The sequence below is a fragment of the Pelodiscus sinensis genome, chromosome 10 (genome assembly GCF_052426305.1).
Source record: "Pelodiscus sinensis isolate ZL-2025 chromosome 10, ASM5242630v1, whole genome shotgun sequence".
Taxonomy (NCBI): domain Eukaryota; kingdom Metazoa; phylum Chordata; order Testudines; family Trionychidae; genus Pelodiscus; species Pelodiscus sinensis.
This window is the reverse complement of record NC_143061.1, coordinates 7320989-7338757: the sequence shown is the minus strand read 5'-3', so window position 1 is coordinate 7338757 and position 17769 is coordinate 7320989. Positions and strand designations below refer to the sequence as shown.

Here is a 17769-nt window from a genome sequence, read left to right as displayed (position 1 = left end):
TTACAGCAGAGACAAGCCTGATCCTTTTGATCCCTGTCTGCAAGCCCAGGTCAGAGGTATCAGGACAAATGCCATAGGCAGAGAAGGTGAAATCCCGACACATTGCTCATGTGTGCACCACCATGGCTCTTACCCATCTCAGACACTGGAGTACCCAGTCCCACCCGGACTCATTTACTAACTTTCCCAGCTCATGATCTCAGCAGCATTATGCTGTAAGGGTACATCTACACTACAAGGCTATTTCGGGATATCAGAGGTCTCCTAAAATAGCTACCCTGCATCTTTTGCACGTGTCCGCTATTGTGAAATATACTGGATGCACTATTTCGGCATCCCTGTAAACCTTGTTCCACGAGGGTTAAGGGATGTGTTATTTTGAAATTTGGCACTGTGTAGATGCATCAAATTTTGAAATAGCCTATTTTGAAAAAGAATCAAAATAAGATATGCAATTTGCATAGCGCAAATTGCGTGTCTTATTTCGAGTTTAGAATGCAGTGTAGATGCACCCTAACCTACTACCCAGATCAAATCCCTCACCTCCACTGGCTGAAGTCTATCTAACTACACCAGCCCCACACTTCACACAGGCAAGAATCCAGACAAGTCTTATCAAAGTAGCAACACATAATCTCAGCTCCCACCGAGATCCCCATTATAGCTAAGCTGCACCACTGACCATTCGCACTAGGAATGGATTGCACAGAATGACAACAAACTCTAGTGTCCCAAATCTCAAATTCCAAAAGTTTATTTGGCAGTTTCGTTCGACATTTTAAATAATTTTTGTCAACTTCTGCATTTCCTGTTTTCATCCAGCCCAGAGGTAAGCAGGAGGGCACAATCTTTAGCAAGAACCCAAACCCATAAGATCACAAGAATGCCTGTACTGGGTCAGACCAATGGTTCATCTAGCCCTCTGCCCTATCATCTGAAAGGGGCTAGTGTCGGATGCTTCAGAAGTGTCATCTTCCCAAAATTCTCGGTCACTTTCATACTATAGGGGCACCCACTTTTACCCATTCCTAGGGCTCAGGCGTAACCTTCTCAAATACACATCCACCCTCCCTCTTCCATGGGTTGAAGTATAACGTTACACTCTGCAGGTTTGCAGGGTCTTTTACCACTGAAAGAGCCTTACACAGTAATATCCTACTTAATGACTATTTTATTTATTAACAGTCGTCAAAAACAGAATGCACACACTAAGCATCCAGTGCTTACCCAGTAAGACAGATCAACCTTTCTAGCTGGCCAGTCAGGATAAGATCCATCGGAGATTCCAGTTTCTGCAGGATGTCACGGCACAAGGCTGAGGTCTGGCAGCTCTGATCTTGAAGCTACAGTATGTCCTAGAGCTGGTTCCCAAAGAACTGTTGAACCCCAGTTTATACTAACCAACCCTAACATATTGTAACAGAATTTCTAATCAGTCATATGCCAACACCTTAATGGATTTACATCTAGCAAAATTAATTATACAACAGACAGACAAAATTAAAGAACCAAACAGAGCTCATATGGACAAACAATAGGGACCATAATGACAGAACAATAGAGAAATGAGGATTTCACATCCCCAATTATTGATAAATTGTTGTTTGCAAGAAAGAATGAATTCAGACTAAGTTTTCTGTAATCATTTTAGGATTTGTTTCTTTATCTGGTGATAGGGAGTGCCATTAGGACAGAGTCTTCTTCTTAACAGCCTGACATTGCACTATTTTAATATAATTTAGATGGAATATGATGGTGTAACTTCCTGCTTCTCAGCTAATGGCTGCTTCTCTTTCAATCTGGCTGCAGACGAAAGCCATAGGCATTAGGCCTTCCAATATGGCTATCGCCCTTACAATATGGCTACAGAAAAAGGCCTTATCCTTGCACTTACAGAGGGAATGAACAGATAGGGCAATTTTGAGAGTCATCCACTCCCAGCTTTTGGCAGGCAGAGGCAGGGCCATTTCTAGGGGTGCACGGGCCCTGGGGCAAGTCCTCTCAATGCCCCAGGCATAGGGCCCAGGGCAACCCCCTGCTGGCACCCCATGCCAAGAAGTTGTCATGGATTCCATCCATAGGATAAATGAGGCGACTCATGCCTCCCCCCCAAAACACAGGGCCTGGGGTGACCACCCCAATCCATCCTATGGACAGGATGGCTCTGGTCAGACTTTTATTGACATCCAGAACATGGGGTGGCATCTTGGCTATAGCCATTGATGGACCTGTCCTTCCTGGATGTGTCTTTTTTTTTTAACCCAGTTATAGTTTTGGCCTTCACAACATCCCATGACAAGAAGTTCCACAGGTTAACTGCGTGTTTTCAAGAAGTACTTCTTTTTGTTTGTTTTAAACTTGTTGCCTTTTAATTTCTTTGGGTGATCCCTAGTTCTTGTATGATATGAAGGGATAAATAACAGTCTCTGTGACAAAGAATAAATGGACACAAATTAGACATCAGAAATGGTAACAAACATAAACCTGTAGGCAAACATTTAAACCTGCCTGGTCACTCAGTCAGTCGTGGATTTAAAACATAGCTATTCTACAAAGGAATTTCACTAACCAATTACAGAGAAAGTCTGCAGAACTGGAATTTATCTACAGATTTGACACTGTTACCCTGGGCTTAAATAAAGACGTTAACCGGTTGTTAAAAAATCTCAGAGGGGTAGCTGTGTTAGTCTGTAACTTTAAAAACAATGAGTAGTCCTATGGCACCTTAGGGTGGGTCTACACTGGGGAGTTATTTTGAAATAAATCCCCTTATTTCAAAATAACAAGGTGAGCGTCCACACTACCCAACCCGTTATTTCGAAATAATGGGCTTGTTACGTTGAAATAATAACTCCTGCTTGTGAGAGGCATAAGCTTATTTCAAAATAGTTATTTTGGGAGTTATTATTTCAAAATAGCTTACTTTGAAATAACTTGGTAGTGTAGACCATAGCCTTAGAGACTAACCAAAATGTACAGAATCATGAGCTTTTGTGGGTAAAACCCACTTCTTCAGATGAATTGGAGTCAAATATATTTTGGTTAGTTTCTTAAGGAGTCACAGGACTATTTGTTATTAACTGGCTGGTGCATTACACAGCCAATCTCTCCTGCCTTTAACATCTGCATTTCTACAACAAAAGCTATGTATGGGACACATCCACCCCATTCAATCAGCTTCATTAACACGGGTCCTACAACTGACAGGTACTTTGCCTGCTGTTATAGATAGGTCATGGTTTCTGTTATTTCCACTCCAATTCATCTAATGAAGTGGGTTTTGCCCATGAAAGCTCATGATTCTATATATTTTGGTTAGTCTCTACGGGGCCACAAGACTACTAATTGTTTTTTAAACTTACAAACTAACATGGCTACCCCTTTGAGACTTCCCTGTTCACTTTCTCCACACCTTTCCTGACTTTATAGACCTCAGCCATACCCCCAACTCCTTTAATCATCTCAGGAGATGCCAGGGTTCAAACTAGGAGTGTAAAAAGAACAAATCTTGCAGGAAACGACCCAGTCTGAGATTCCAGCAGTCAGGAAGGGCTAGAAATGTCTATTCCAATTAGGGTCAGTAAAAGCAGGTAAAGTTTTGGATAATTTTCTATAGTGAACTCTAATTCTATGGGCCTCTCTGTTACTAATGTTATAGCCCTGCCTAAGCTGATACCCAGGGCCAACTTATCCATTAGGCACAGTAGGCACAGTGCCTAGGACCCACGATACTTTTAGGGGCCCACGAAAATGTTTTAATTTCTTTTAAAATCAGAAGAAAAAAAATGAACTTTTAGGGTCAAAAAAAATGTTTTGATTTTTTTCTCACATCAGAAAAAAATGAAACTTTTAGGGCCCACGAAAATCTATTAAATTTTGCCTAAAACAGAAAAAAAAAGTTGAAGTATTTAAAGTTATATCAAAAATAATTTATAATATTGATATTATTATGGTGGGAGGGGCCCACAAAGGCATAAGTACCTTGTGCCCATGAAACTTTTAGGGCCCACAAAAATGTTTATTAAAATACAAAAAAAATCACAGTATTTAAAAATTTAATTGTTTATATTATATTATTAATTGCAATAATTCAAATCGAAAGTTAGAGCTCAACTCGACAATCGGATATTACACCATAATGGAATTTCCCTCAGTAATACACTTTTGCACTTTTACTGAATAATTTCTTGCACATCTATACATATAATAATTTTATGGAACTACTTATCATCAATTCTGAAATAAGGTGAATATATTTGAGATGTAACCGTTTTTTTCAAATGTTATAATTAAGCACACAATATAGACATGATAAAATATACATGCGCACTTCATACCATTCAAATTTATTCACACGTATTTAGTGAATAACAATCCTGTATTTGCAAAATTAATAAATTATTTATATAAGGTAATCCCTAACCTAAACAGATGATAACTTACTGATGAAATTACTTATAATACATACCTTTTAAGTAATCAAAACGGAGAACACTTTGATATAGGCACTATTATTTTGTACTATAGTGAGAAGCTTAGTGACTGTAAACTGTAGGGGCAATATGGCCTTGGCCATAGGCGCCAGCTGAATGATGGCGGATAGGAGGCCCACTTAGCCTCAGCACAGTTTACTTCTTGCAATAAGCGAGATACATACTTCGACTGCATTAGTATAAAGACGAATATAATCCAGCCTGGATTATATTCGTCTTTATACCAACGTAGTCATAAAATATAATTTTTTATAATTTTTTTTCTAGAGGAAGGGGCTCACGAAGGCAAAAGTGCCTAGAGCCCACAAAAGTCATCATGCGACCTTGCTGATACCTATCTCTTTATAGGAATCATACACAATACATAATATCCTTTTTCATAATACACAGTCCACTATTGTCGTCATCACTTATCCAGAGCTGAACAGATATCAAGATGTAGATAATGGGAAAGAAACAAAACACATGGGTGAATAGCAACACAGGCACTAAAGGTGGGTCAGGATCCTTGGGCACAGCTCAGCCTTTCCTTGCCCTCCCTCCTGGGACAACAAGCGGGGGATTGTCCTTGACTTTGATCTGTTACATACATGGTGCTCTTTTCATCCGATTGGCCGTCAGCTGAGGATTCTGCTCACTGTGCCAAAAGAAGCAGATTTTGTCAGTTTACATCTCTGATGAAAATGCATTTCTTCTGCCCCTGGAACCCAGTGGCACAACCCTACTGTATTAGAGTGAAACAAAATCATTTATTTCTCACATTAGCAAACCCAGCTACCCATTTGGTATTCTGGGCTCTCCCACATCCCCAAGCCATACAGAAAACAGAGTGCAGAAACAGTCCTCGTTTCCTATGCTATATATTCTGCCAAATGATTCTCCCTCGCTCCCATAGAACATGTATGGTAAGACCTATAGCACATATACTACAATATGCTGCTACTTCCCTGACCTATTAATATACTGCTACATTTTCTCCCTTGACCATGTAGTATATGTATGCTAACCCATATATGCAACTCCTGAAGTACATATACTGCAATATACTAACCTTCATAGTACATGGTATATACTGGAGTATATATCTCCCATCCCTCTGTACAGTATATATATTGTCATATGCCACCCCCTACAGCAGTAGTGTCAAAATCCCAGGTGTCTGAGATCTTTATCTGGTCTTCAGAGCAGATTCAGAGGAAGCAAAATGCAGGCTATACATTTTTTAAGTATGTTTCTAGCCCTTACAGATTCTAAGAAAAATTTTCAAATGTGACCCAAATGTAAACTTCCTCAACAGGGCGTCTCCCAATGCAGTTTCATTGTGTACAGCATAAGATTATGACTGAGGCCTTCTGAGGCTATCACAAAAAATGAGCGAGAGAGAGAGAGAGAGAGAAAGAGAGAGAGAGAGACTGGTTTCAGTAATGTTTTCCTGAAGCTACTCAGATATGAAATGCCTCTGTTAATGGGGTGTTAAATCTAACAGCTTGATTGTAAAACAATTTATATCCACATTTGTGTTCCTAATTTGCACACTTACTGAAGGTCCAAATTAAGTAACTGCAAGCACAAAACCACAAATATTAATGCAAAAAGGGATAGAAAGAGCAATGGTCCCACAGGAGTGTGGCATCATTTTTTTTACTAATAATGCTGAATGAAAAGTAATTTTACCAATTTATGGACCAATCCTGCCAATATCCTCAAGTGACTACACCAGTTCTGGGCCACCTTTGGATTTCCTTACTCTGGGGAATCCCCAATTGACTGACAAAGTGGGTCTTACACACAAAAGCTCATGATACTATATATTTTTGTTAATCTTATCGGCTATGTCTATACTGCACAGTTATTTCAGAATAAACTATTCCGGAATAGTTATTCCAAAATAGCTTATTTCAAAATAGCACTTCTACACCGCAGGGAAGCCTCAAAATTAATCCGAGGCTGGCTTCCCTAATGTAGATGTGCTATCTTGATTTAGAGCACCAGGAGGAATAACTTAGAATAGCCCTGGTGAGGGACTATTTCGAAATAGCAGAAGTGGAGCGTCTACACAGCCCCTGTTCTGAAATGTGTGTTATTCTTCATAGAATGAGGGTGACAGAAGTCGGAATAAGCCATCTATTATTTCAAAATTATTTCAAAATAATGGAATTGCTGTGTGGCTGCTCGCATAGTTATTTCGGAATAACAGTCGTTATTCTGAAATAACTTTGATGTGTAGGCACACCCTAAGGCGCCACAGGACTACTCATTGTTTTAAAGTTACAGACTAACATGGCTACTCCTCTGAGCCCCAAACGGCCAGTTAACCTGGTTTTTCCATCAGCTTTGTAAGGTCTAAGCCAGTGGTCCCCAATGTTGCGTGGCTGCCGGGCGCCTGGGGGCAGGGCCACGCACGAGCCGCGCGCCCGGGGGCTGGGCCACCCAGGAGCCGCGCGCCCGGGGGTGGCACTGCGCATGTGCCACGTGCCCGGGGTAGGGGCCGGCAACGCACCCCGGGCCGGCACCGCGCATGGGCCGCGCGCCCGGGGCCGCCCACGAGCCACGCGCCCCAGGCCGGCACCACACATGTGCCCTGGGGCCGGGGCTGGGGCCGCCCACGCGCCCCGGGCCGGCCCTGCGCATGTGCCGCGCGCCCAGGGGAGGGGCCGCCCGTGCGTCCCGCGCCTGGAGCCGGCACCATGCATGTGCCGCACGCCGGGGGCGGGGCCAGCCCAGATGTTTCAGCGGGCGCCCAGAAATCCCCCGGCGGGCGCCATGGCGCCCGCGGGCACCGCGTTGGGGACCACGGGTCTAAGCAGTGCAAATCAGAATGAAATGGGAGTCAGGATCTAGACCTTTATCCTCAGCTCAGACATTGTTAGTCCTGGGCTTTGTGAACTGAATTGTCCCAAAAGAAGACATCTGATGTAGTAGGTCACAGATGGGCATGTGATCAGAAATATATGCAGGTCCTCATCTACTGATGGTCCAGAAGATCAGCATCAATACTTCAAGCTGAATTATCATTGGAAGCAGACTGGGATGCAGAGGGAACAGAGGATGAGTGTCGAAGCAAAAACACGCTCCTCTGTGTTTAGGCAGCTAACAAGCAGCTTTATTAATTAATAAAGCACAGCATGAGCCAAACGTGGTCACAGCAGAGCCAGACCCAGTAAAGCTGCTAATACAATCAATCCTAGTATCTTTATACCCTTAACCAAACAGTCTGACGTCAGGGCATCCAATTACAGAAATCCTCAATTAAATTTGGAAAAACAAAGCCTTATCAACAAGATGGCGGACAGGTGCGAGGGAGTACATCTCCTGTCCCAACCAGCCCAATTAACACATACCAATAGCCCATCCTGTAGGCCTCTTCTCACGGGGTGACAGAAAGTTCACTCTGGTCTACGTGCTTGAGAGAAAAGCTGAAATGGTTTCTGATATACAAGATGGCTTCTAGCTAAATATGAAAATGGTTTCTACAGCTTCCACAACTCCCCCCTTTTAGCCTTTTAAAGGCTAACCTTGAAACCATTTTATACCTCCATTTTCCATTAAAGTATTTATGTACATTTCTTGTTCCTTTCTCTGCTCATCCTATTTTAACATCATGAGTTCCACATTCCCTTTGGTAAGGGTCTATCTTGTGTTTTCTAGAATACAAGAAATACAGCATTTGATTAACAAGAAACAGCAATAAGCACAAAAGAATATAGCCAATACTAAAACTACTCTTTGCAAAATCCAAGTTCCCACATGTCCAAACCAGCCTCCCAACCAATCCCAGAGGGTCCAGTGTTCCCCCTGCCTTAGGCGTTTCACAGTTCTTTTAATTTCTGAGGCATCTTCCTTTACTTCTTTGCTGGTGTCAGAAATATACCCACAGCATTTTCTTCTTACTAAGGCACAAACCCCGCTCTTACTAGCTAGGACATAGTCTAGGGCCATTCGGTTTGGCTTTTCCTCACCCTGGCTCCTGAACCGTTACATGTCTAGCAGTACTTTCCAATTGGGGTCAAGGCTAGGCGGATATACCCTGGGTTAGTAAACTCTTTATCCTGCCAAGTATCATTTGGCTTAGTTTACTAAACAGTGTGCCATTCATTTGAGTGATGTTTAGTGGGACTGGAATTATTGGGATGCCTCCTTCTGAATGTACTGGACTGTGAGCACATATCCAGCAACCTGTAGAATTAAATTCTTGGGAAACTTGGTTCATTAAAAGCATAAACACATTTGAACCATATAGGTTATAACTACTAAATATTAAAAACAAGATTAAGCATAAGCTTAACATGAATTGTTTGTCCAGCCTCATGCTGGCTGTTCTTCAGGACTTCGTAGTTTGCTTCACCTATCGCTGGCAGGTTCTTTTGGGCCGCAGCTGGTACCTTAGCCTTGGTCTCTCAGGCTCGTCTGCTTCTGGGCCTGGATTGCCGGTACCAAGCCTGTGCTGATCCTCGTCTACTTCTGGACCTGGGTTTCTGGTACCAGGTCTGTGGTGATTCCCATCTGCTTCTGGACCTGGGTCTCCTGTACCAGGTCTGCGGTGCTCCTTGTTGGGGACAACCTCTGTAGGGACTGGAACGGGTTTGCAGTGGGATGCGTGAATCCAGGTGGGCAATCCTTCGCACTTTACAGCAGTATGGGTGGTCAGAAGGATTTGGTAGGGACACTTTCACCTGGGTTCCAGGGCAGTCTTCCGCTGGTGAACTTTCACGCAAACCCAGTTTCTTGGTTGTAGTTTAAGGCACAGCTCAGTTGGGGCCTTAACCTGTGAATGATAAGACTGTACACACCTCATAAGTTCCTGGCAATACTTGACTATGCTTCTTTTAACGAGTGTGGCATCAGCCAGGTCAATTTCTGGGCTGCTTAACAGTCTCATAGGTTGGCCACATGCAATTTCATGTGGACTGAGTCCAGTTTTCTGATTAAGAGTGGCTCTCATGCTCATTAGGGCAATCTGGAGTGCTACTATCTATGTTAAGCCAGAGTTCTCACATATTTTAGCAAGTTCGTTCTTTAAAATCCTGTTTCATCTTTTTACTGTTTCTGCGCTCTCCAGGTGTCGTGCACAGTGCAGTGCTTGTCTGGGAGAGTAGTACTTTTCTAGTTTTTTTTTTGAACAATTTGCCCAGTAAAGTGGGTACCTTTATCACCGGAGATCACAAGGTGTATTCCCCATGATGGGATGTAATAATTTAGAAGTTTCTTAGCTACTGTGATGTCATCATGTTTCCTTCAGGGATAAGCTTCTACCCATCCCAAAAACAAGCAAACAATAACCAGCACATTATTTAAAAGATTGACATTTAAGCAATTGAATAAAGTCCATTTGTAAATTCAGAAATGGTCCCAAAGGCGGAGGTCTGGTTGCCGAAACTGTCTTTACAGGTTTACCCACGTTGTGGGCTTGGCAGACAGGGCAAGCCAGACAGTAATCTTTGGCTGCTTGGGAGAATTTGGGAGCAAACCAATTTTGTTTTAGGATTGCTACCATCCCCCCCTTTTGCCAACGTGCGACAATCTAGGGAGCACGGGGGCAAGGTGAGGTAGCAAGACCACTGGGGCAACAATGTGGCCATCAGAGCTGCACCACAAGTGGTCTGGGTGCAAGGTGCACCCTGCCAGTCTCCACTCCTGCTTTTCTGATTCTGGGGCTTGGTTTCGCAGGAGGGCCAGTTCTGAAAGAGACGGCGTAGGAGCTGGCGATGGTAGGAGAGAAGGGAAAAACAGCAGGTAGAGGAGCAGATTTCACTACATTCTAGACAGTACAAACTGCATAGCCTGCTACTAAAACTCTACTAAAATTATAAAGGCAAGAACCATTTATATAAAGCACAATGTTAAGATTATTCAAGGGACTTAAATTATTCTTTCATTAAAACAACAATATTGTACACACAACATTTGAAATACATATATCACAATTAAGACACACACAAGACAAATCTGAACAGAACACAAACTTATGTCATGACACAGAACCATGGGTTTTTTTTTTTTCCATCGGTTAATTTTCATATGATATTAGCGCTTCTTGATGATCTGAAAGACAAAGAAAACATTTCTACCCCCGTCGGGGTGGCCCATTATAACTTAAAATACTGCCTAAGATCTGCTAGGGGAACTAGTTACATCTAGTTCCTTACCACTTCTATGGGTGAGTGAGCTATAACTTTCTGAGAACAAGAGAGCTTCATCGGTACTCGTGACCTTCCACTCTCTTGAATTACCTCTGAGCTGCTAGCTTTCCTTATCAGTGGCATGCCTCAGTTTTTCTCTTGTACTGCAGACCAGGCTTATTTTATTTACTGCTACAGAAACTCTTAGAACAAGGTGCTTGCTAGTTACTATTCCAGCAAGCAAAAGGTTTTTCTTTCCTGAAAAGAATCACATGCAATGTTACAGACTTACTTATGGGGGACAGTGCTCCCCCCCCTTCCAGAACAGACAGGCAGTTTGCAGACACACACAACCTTGGATCTGAAAGCAAGCCAAAGGTGCTATCAGCTCAGCCTTGAACAGAAACACTGTGAAGTTTCTGGGCTTGGATTTTTTTTTTAAACAATAATTAGGTTCCTTGGAAGACACATTTAACTCTTAGGGTGCAGGTTTTACAAATTTACAATGTATAGATTCTATTCTTTTATGCGGTTAACCAATTAAGTTTCAGTAGAATTCCTTATTTTCTCTTTAATAGATTTTAACAAAGTATCTGTAGCCAAATGTTTAACTTGACTGTTTCATTGCTGAGATGATTAGAAGAGGCTGCAAGAAACGAGTCATTTCTTAAAGCAGGTTTGTTTGTTTTTTTCCTCCCCTTTAGGATTTGGAGGAACACTTTCTTTAAACTATTAAACTTATTTTAAACTTTGTGTTTTGCTTTGGATCGGGCAAGTTTGTTACAGGAGCCCGTGTTTTCAAAGGGAAGAGCTAATTCCTTTCAGTTATTTTTCATGTTTCCTCTCTATCTGTGTATGCGTTATAAAGAGGGATAGAGGGGTGATGTTGTGCCAGATTTTCCCCCTAAGCTTGGTTGATATGGGTGTGCCAACTGAGAATTTTATTTTCTTTTTTTTTTTCCACTTCTTATGTATTATTTTGGCACAGAGGTGCTGCAGCAACTTTTAAGTTACCTATCTTACTGCAGGGTGGATTTTTGCTTTTCTGAGCTTTACTTTCATCCCTCATAGCTTTAATTTTTCCTCTTTTCCAATTTGTTAAATGCTTACAGGTCCTTGGACCATTATGCACGTACATGTAGTACACAGGGGTGCCTTTCGGCAGAGTGGGGGGGTGTTTAGACTAACCCCCACTTAAACTAACTTTACACACTCCAAAGAAAGAGTCTGCCGGGTCTAGAGTGTCAGACCTTAGCAGCTCATGAAATAAGGGGAGTCGTCACTCCCTCACATATCCGCTGAGTCTCGAGGTTCAGCTGACCCCCCCCCCCCTTGCGTTCAGAGCTCCCTCGTGGGAGAGCCCTGGTGCAGCTGGGATCAGCTCAAGTCTCAGACCTATGCAACGGCATTCATTCTTCACTCATTACATTCATACTCATTTTCCACACACATTTTTTTCTCCTTTTTCACATTTTTCCTATAGTTTCCACATTTAGCTGCATCTTTATTTGTCTAGTTCCCATGGGTTTCTATTAAGTGACGCTGCCCTAAGACACCCGGCACTTAATATCAGACTTCATTAGGATCCTATACCAGAAAACACTTAACATAAAGGCACTGGAATTCCTGTAGACTGACCTATCCCCATTTCCTGCGCGCGCTTAATTCTGTAAGACACCGAACTAAAGTCCGCCTGCTTACACCATATTCTGCAAGTCACCGAATCAGGATCCGCCTGCTCGCTCTGCGAGTCACCGAATCAGGATCCGCCTGCTCGCTCTGCGAGTCACCGAATCAGAATTCGCCTGCTTGCTCTGCAAGTCACCGAAACAGGATTCGCCTGCTTGCTCTGCGAGTCACTGAATCAGGATCCGCCTGCTCGCTCTGCGAGTCACCGAATCAAGAATTCACCTGCTCGCACTGGTCCCCCCCCTTTTTGTTGCGAAGCACTGGACTCAAGGTCCACCTGCCTCGCAGGGGTTTCCGGCACCTGCCCCAGCCCGGCAGAACACCACGTCCTGGCGCCTGGAGACAGCCTGGCGGAATGGGGCACTATGGCCTGGGGTTAGCCTCAGAGGTCAGTACTACGCCCACAAATAACAGAGAGAGACAACAAAGCTTCCCCACAGTTCCGTGTGCCGAGAGAGAGTAATGGCACCACACCAGCTTTTAGCGTCCGAACACAGAGGGTCCAGCGCATGGCTGCCTCACTAGAGACACCGGTGTGCCCTTTTGGAACTGTGACACATAAGACAGGCCTAATAGACAAAGACAGACACAGACAGACAAAAATGTTAGCCGCTCCACAAAATTGAATTCCGTAGCTCCCCTTACCCCGATGGCCGGCCGTCACTCCAAATCCCAAGCCCTCAACCAGGAGATTTCGTAACAGGTATCCCCTTTACCTTCTCTTGAGCGCTCTGAGAGGTTTGGAAGTGGAGTGCCGGTCCATCCATACGGGCAAGTGGCGCGTTAGGAATCTCGGTGGAACCTCCAAATTGTCGAAGCAAAAACACGCTCCTCTGTGTTTAGGCAGCTAACAAGCAGCTTTATTAATTAATAAAGCACAGCATGAGCCAAACGTGGTCACAGCAGAGCCAGACCCAGTAAAGCTGCTAATACAATCAATCCTAGTATCTTTATACCCTTAACCAAACAGTCTGACGTCAGGGCATCCAATTACAGAAATCCTCAATTAAATTTGGAAAAACAAAGCCTTATCAACAAGATGGCGGACAGGTGCGAGGGAGTACATCTCCTGTCCCAACCAGCCCAATTAACACATACCAATAGCCCATCCTGTAGGCCTCTTCTCACGGGGTGACAGAAAGTTCACTCTGGTCTACGTGCTTGAGAGAAAAGCTGAAATGGTTTCTGATATACAAGATGGCTTCTAGCTAAATATGAAAATGGTTTCTACAGCTTCCACATGAGGATCATGTGCTCATGGCAATCCATCCTGTTAAGGCAGGGGTGGGCAAGACAGCCTCCATGGGCCAAATCTGGCCTGCCAAGTAGGTTGAACTGACCCGCAAACACCCTGCCACTCCCCCACCCCCAGGCCAATCCGGGTCTGTGAGCGGAGGAACAGGAAAGTGTCCTGATCTCATCTCTTCCACTTGAGGCCCCACCCCTTCCAGAGCTGCCCAGGGCCACTTCAAAAACTTATTAAGTGGCCTCCCTTCTAAAATTATTGCCCACCCCTGTGTTAAGGAGTTGACTAGTCACATTTGGCATAAGCTGGGGTTCTCAGTATTGCTTTCGTTTTCACCCCCAAAGATAGTAAATTATGATATCCCAGCACAGAAGTGACAACATCTGAATCAGGACATGGAGGAAGAGACAAAACTTTCTAGTTGAACATGATCCTGAGGATTTGTAATAATTGACAGACAGTGTAGGGAAACATTTTATATAAGGGGAGGATAGGGTTCCCGCTTGTTCCTCTGTGCATTTTACCTTTTCAGACATTACTATGGTCTCACCTGGATAGTTTGTACCAACTGCTCTCCACCCAGGTCCTAATCTACTGTAAACATCACAATATCCTTGTGATGGCAATGACTGCGTCTGCAGAAAATTAAATGTACAGCCAAGTGTCACTGGTATATTGTTGGCAGCAGAATCCATTCCACCTCACCATCTCTCCAAGTAGACTAATGTAGATATTGAAGAGGAATGGGGGCAGGATGAATCCCTGTGGGACTCTGCACACAAAGGCTCCGTGACCAGTTGTCTAACACAGAAGTCTGGGTCATGCTGAAGAAGGAAGATTGGCGGTATTGTACTGCTGCACCAATTGACTCTAACTACATCAAATAGGCAAGTCATCAGCACCTTGTGTTCAACTGTGTTGAAAGCTGCAGAGAGTAAGTAGAATACACACAGAGACGTGGCCTACATTCACTGCAGTGAGGAGGCTGACATTTTACATAATATGCACTCTTTGCATTGGGTCCTGTCTGAGGCCATTTGCAAAGCACCCAGGATATTGACAGAGATCACATAATGTTAGCGCATATTTGTCAGTATTTTCTTGATGATTTTGCTTAGGAATTAGTGGCTGAAGATGGGGCACCAGTTGGAGAGATAATCTACACTGAGTGTCATCTTTTTTAATGACTGAGTTAGCTTTGCATTTTTCAGAGACTTTGCATTTCTAGAGAATGCATTGTTTTCACAACAGACACAGTTGTTCTTTGCTGTTTTCATCAGCCAGAAGCTCAGGGATCAGTTTAATTGGTGGTAAGTTGAGTGTTTCTAAGGGGTTGCAGTGCTTCGTTGTGTATCATGGGAGGTGAGACAAACATTGATCATCTGGTCTACTGCTAGGAATTCTGCCTCATGTATTCACAGTTGATCTTTTCTAAAAAGTAGGAGAAGACCGTGCAGTTGAGGCTTATGTGTCTGATGTCTCAATGATGAAGTCCAAGTCAATTAGCCAGTTCATTCTGTGGAACAGCTTTGGCATCAGCGCTTTTTGAAATTCTGGTTCCCCTTATTGCTGCAGTGACATGACCCTGCAGGAAGTCTTTCTGCTGTTGGTCAATGGATCTGGAATAGGTGTTCTATCCTTTTGTCCATGTTCTTCACCTGATGCAATCTGTTGGTGAACCATGGTAATTTTGGTCATCTTGAGGGCATATTGGGGCAATAATTCTTACAGCAGTAATCAGGAGGTGATACCATCTTTCTAGTTCATCACCACCTTTACTTTGCAGTTAGTTGGTTTAACCCTTCCTAGGGTAAGCTGAAAACTTAATGAATTCCAAAACTTTTTGTAAGTAAAGTGGATTTTTCTTTCACTTCCCTAGTGACATAAAGGGATGATTATGATCTTTGCTTAGGATGAGGCAATGACATCCATAATACCTACCAGGATGAAGATCCGACCTAGAGTGCACCCAGCTGAAGGTTTGGGTCCAGATACTGTATGGATTCCATGCAATTGAGGAATTCAGATATTATCAGGTACAGATCAATCTTCTCTTGTCTGGCACTCTTTAGTCCGGCAACATCTGTGGTCTGGCATGATTTTAGTTAGCCAGATGTCTGCTTATCATGGGTGTGGTCAAGTTTCCCGTGGTCCTGTAAAGTTTGCTTACAGTCCTGGCTCTCAGTGTTCTGTGCTATTATTTAGCTCTAAGAGCCCAGCAAGCAGTGAACATGTTGGTAATGCCGCTAAGCATAAGCATGCTTTTTATGCTTTATCTACTCATTTCCTTGTGCCAATACAGTAAAATTGTGTAGCATCACTAACACTTTGTTATGAAGAGAGCTGATAAGCCTTGACTAGGCATAGGCTTATATAGGGTGTATCAGTACAGTCATACATTATTAAGCAGCACTGCAAGCATTGTTCCATGTATTCACCTCAGCAAAATAAAAATAGACACACACTTGCTTCAATATTGACCTCCCATGGTCCAGCAAATTCTCTGGTTCAGCCCCCGTCAGTACCCAAGGATGCCACACTAGAGAGGTTCAACCTGTATTTGGTATTGTCTAGGTGTAGGATAACAGTCACCAGAATGATTAAACTGAATGATTCAGCCACTATACTAGGCAATAGGTCCATTAGGTCCTCCAGGAAGTCTTCATCTGGAGGTGTAGAGAGCTGCAGGAGACCTAGTAGGTTCCTTTTGTCCCTATCCCCACAGACCATATGGATTCAGGAGAAAGCTTTTGGTTTCTAGGATGAGGTATTTTCTGTTTCAGAGGCTGGAGGGGAACAAGACTGCTACTCTGCCTTCTCTTTCCTTTTTATGCTTTCCTGGGAAACATCTCAGTTTGTACTGAGTATCCTGTGGGATCTAGGGGAACTACAATGGGAAAACAGGTAGTTTTAAACAGATGTTACTGGTGCATACCAGGTCTGATGTCCCATCTAAAACCAGTTCACAAATTGTGCTGTTTTGTCTAGCATTCATCAACATGTGTTGCTGTCCTGGGTCCTAATTCTCTACAGATAGCACACAGCAGTGTGTCACCCCTGAGTGTATACATTCTGCTGTACTGTATGCTACCTTACATAATGTTTGTACTGCCATGTACCACCTCCTATATACTGCAGTATTCAATCTCCTGCCCTGATTGTATACATATATATTGCATCAAGCTAACACACAGAGTTATGTTTGCTAACCCTAAAGTATCTACATTGCAATATGTCACCAGATGACTCTGCAAAGGCTGAGGTCTACCAAATACACACTTAGTGAGCATAAACTAACAGTATCTATACCACTGTCTGGGTATATGGGGTATATAATTTAACATAAGCAAGGCTGGTAGCACTACCTATTATTAAAGTTGCCCAATACTTTCCATCATAAAATGCTGTTTACAATTATTATTTAGCCAAACTTTAACATTTTTAGGGTGACATTTTCCATGCCACATGTCTGCCTCAAAATGGTTGAACTGTTTCTGAGAACACGATGGGGGGGAATACACTGTTTTACCCATACTAAAAATGTGGGCAACCTTTTCTTTGAACGTCGCTAGCTACCATCCCCAAGTTTTGGGGCACGGTCTTAAAGTTTGGCAGGTGGAAATGGCCGTTTGTCAGAGATGTGCCTTTTGCCATCCCCGTGACAATCCACCCAAATTTCACCTTGTAAGAAGCCTTAAAAAAAAATCACAGTTCACACATGCTCAGTAAAGACTTCTTAGATTTGAGATGCTAAAATCTCCAAAGATTCCAACCACATTGAGCAATCTACAGCCAAGAGCTAAGCAGGATTTTCCCTGCAACTGCAGTTCTGGGCTGCACTGAGCTGTGCTGGGTTTGGGCACCTGAACAGACAGCAGGAAGGCTGTCTCTTTTGGGCCCTTAGAGTATGTCTACACAGCACAGTTATTTCAAAATAACAATGCAAGCATCTACACAGCAATTCCACTATTTTGAAATTATTTTGAAATAATGGACAATTTATTCTGAAATCTGTAAGCCTCATTTTATGAGGAATAACACCCATTTCAAAATAGCTAAGTGCTATTTCGATGTGCTTTTTGTGCTACTTCAAAATAAGCTATTTCGGAAAATAAATTCCAAAATAGTTTATTTCTAAATAAGCATGCTGTGTAGACGTACCCTGTGTCCCTCCTGCTGAGCCGAGGTAGCATGAGAGAGAAAGCTGCCTGACACATATGCA

General features: G+C 43.1%; 1 long non-coding RNA gene across 1 annotated transcript; it reads left to right on the top strand.

Annotated features, from left to right (window-relative positions):
* The first annotated feature begins 7546 nt into the window (after positions 1–7546).
* Positions 7547–13259, top strand: LOC149523846 (uncharacterized). Its single transcript, XR_016350338.1, has 2 exons — positions 7547–8978; positions 9027–13259. It is a non-coding gene; the product is annotated as an uncharacterized LOC149523846 (long non-coding RNA).
* Positions 13260–17769: the final 4510 nt, after the last annotated feature.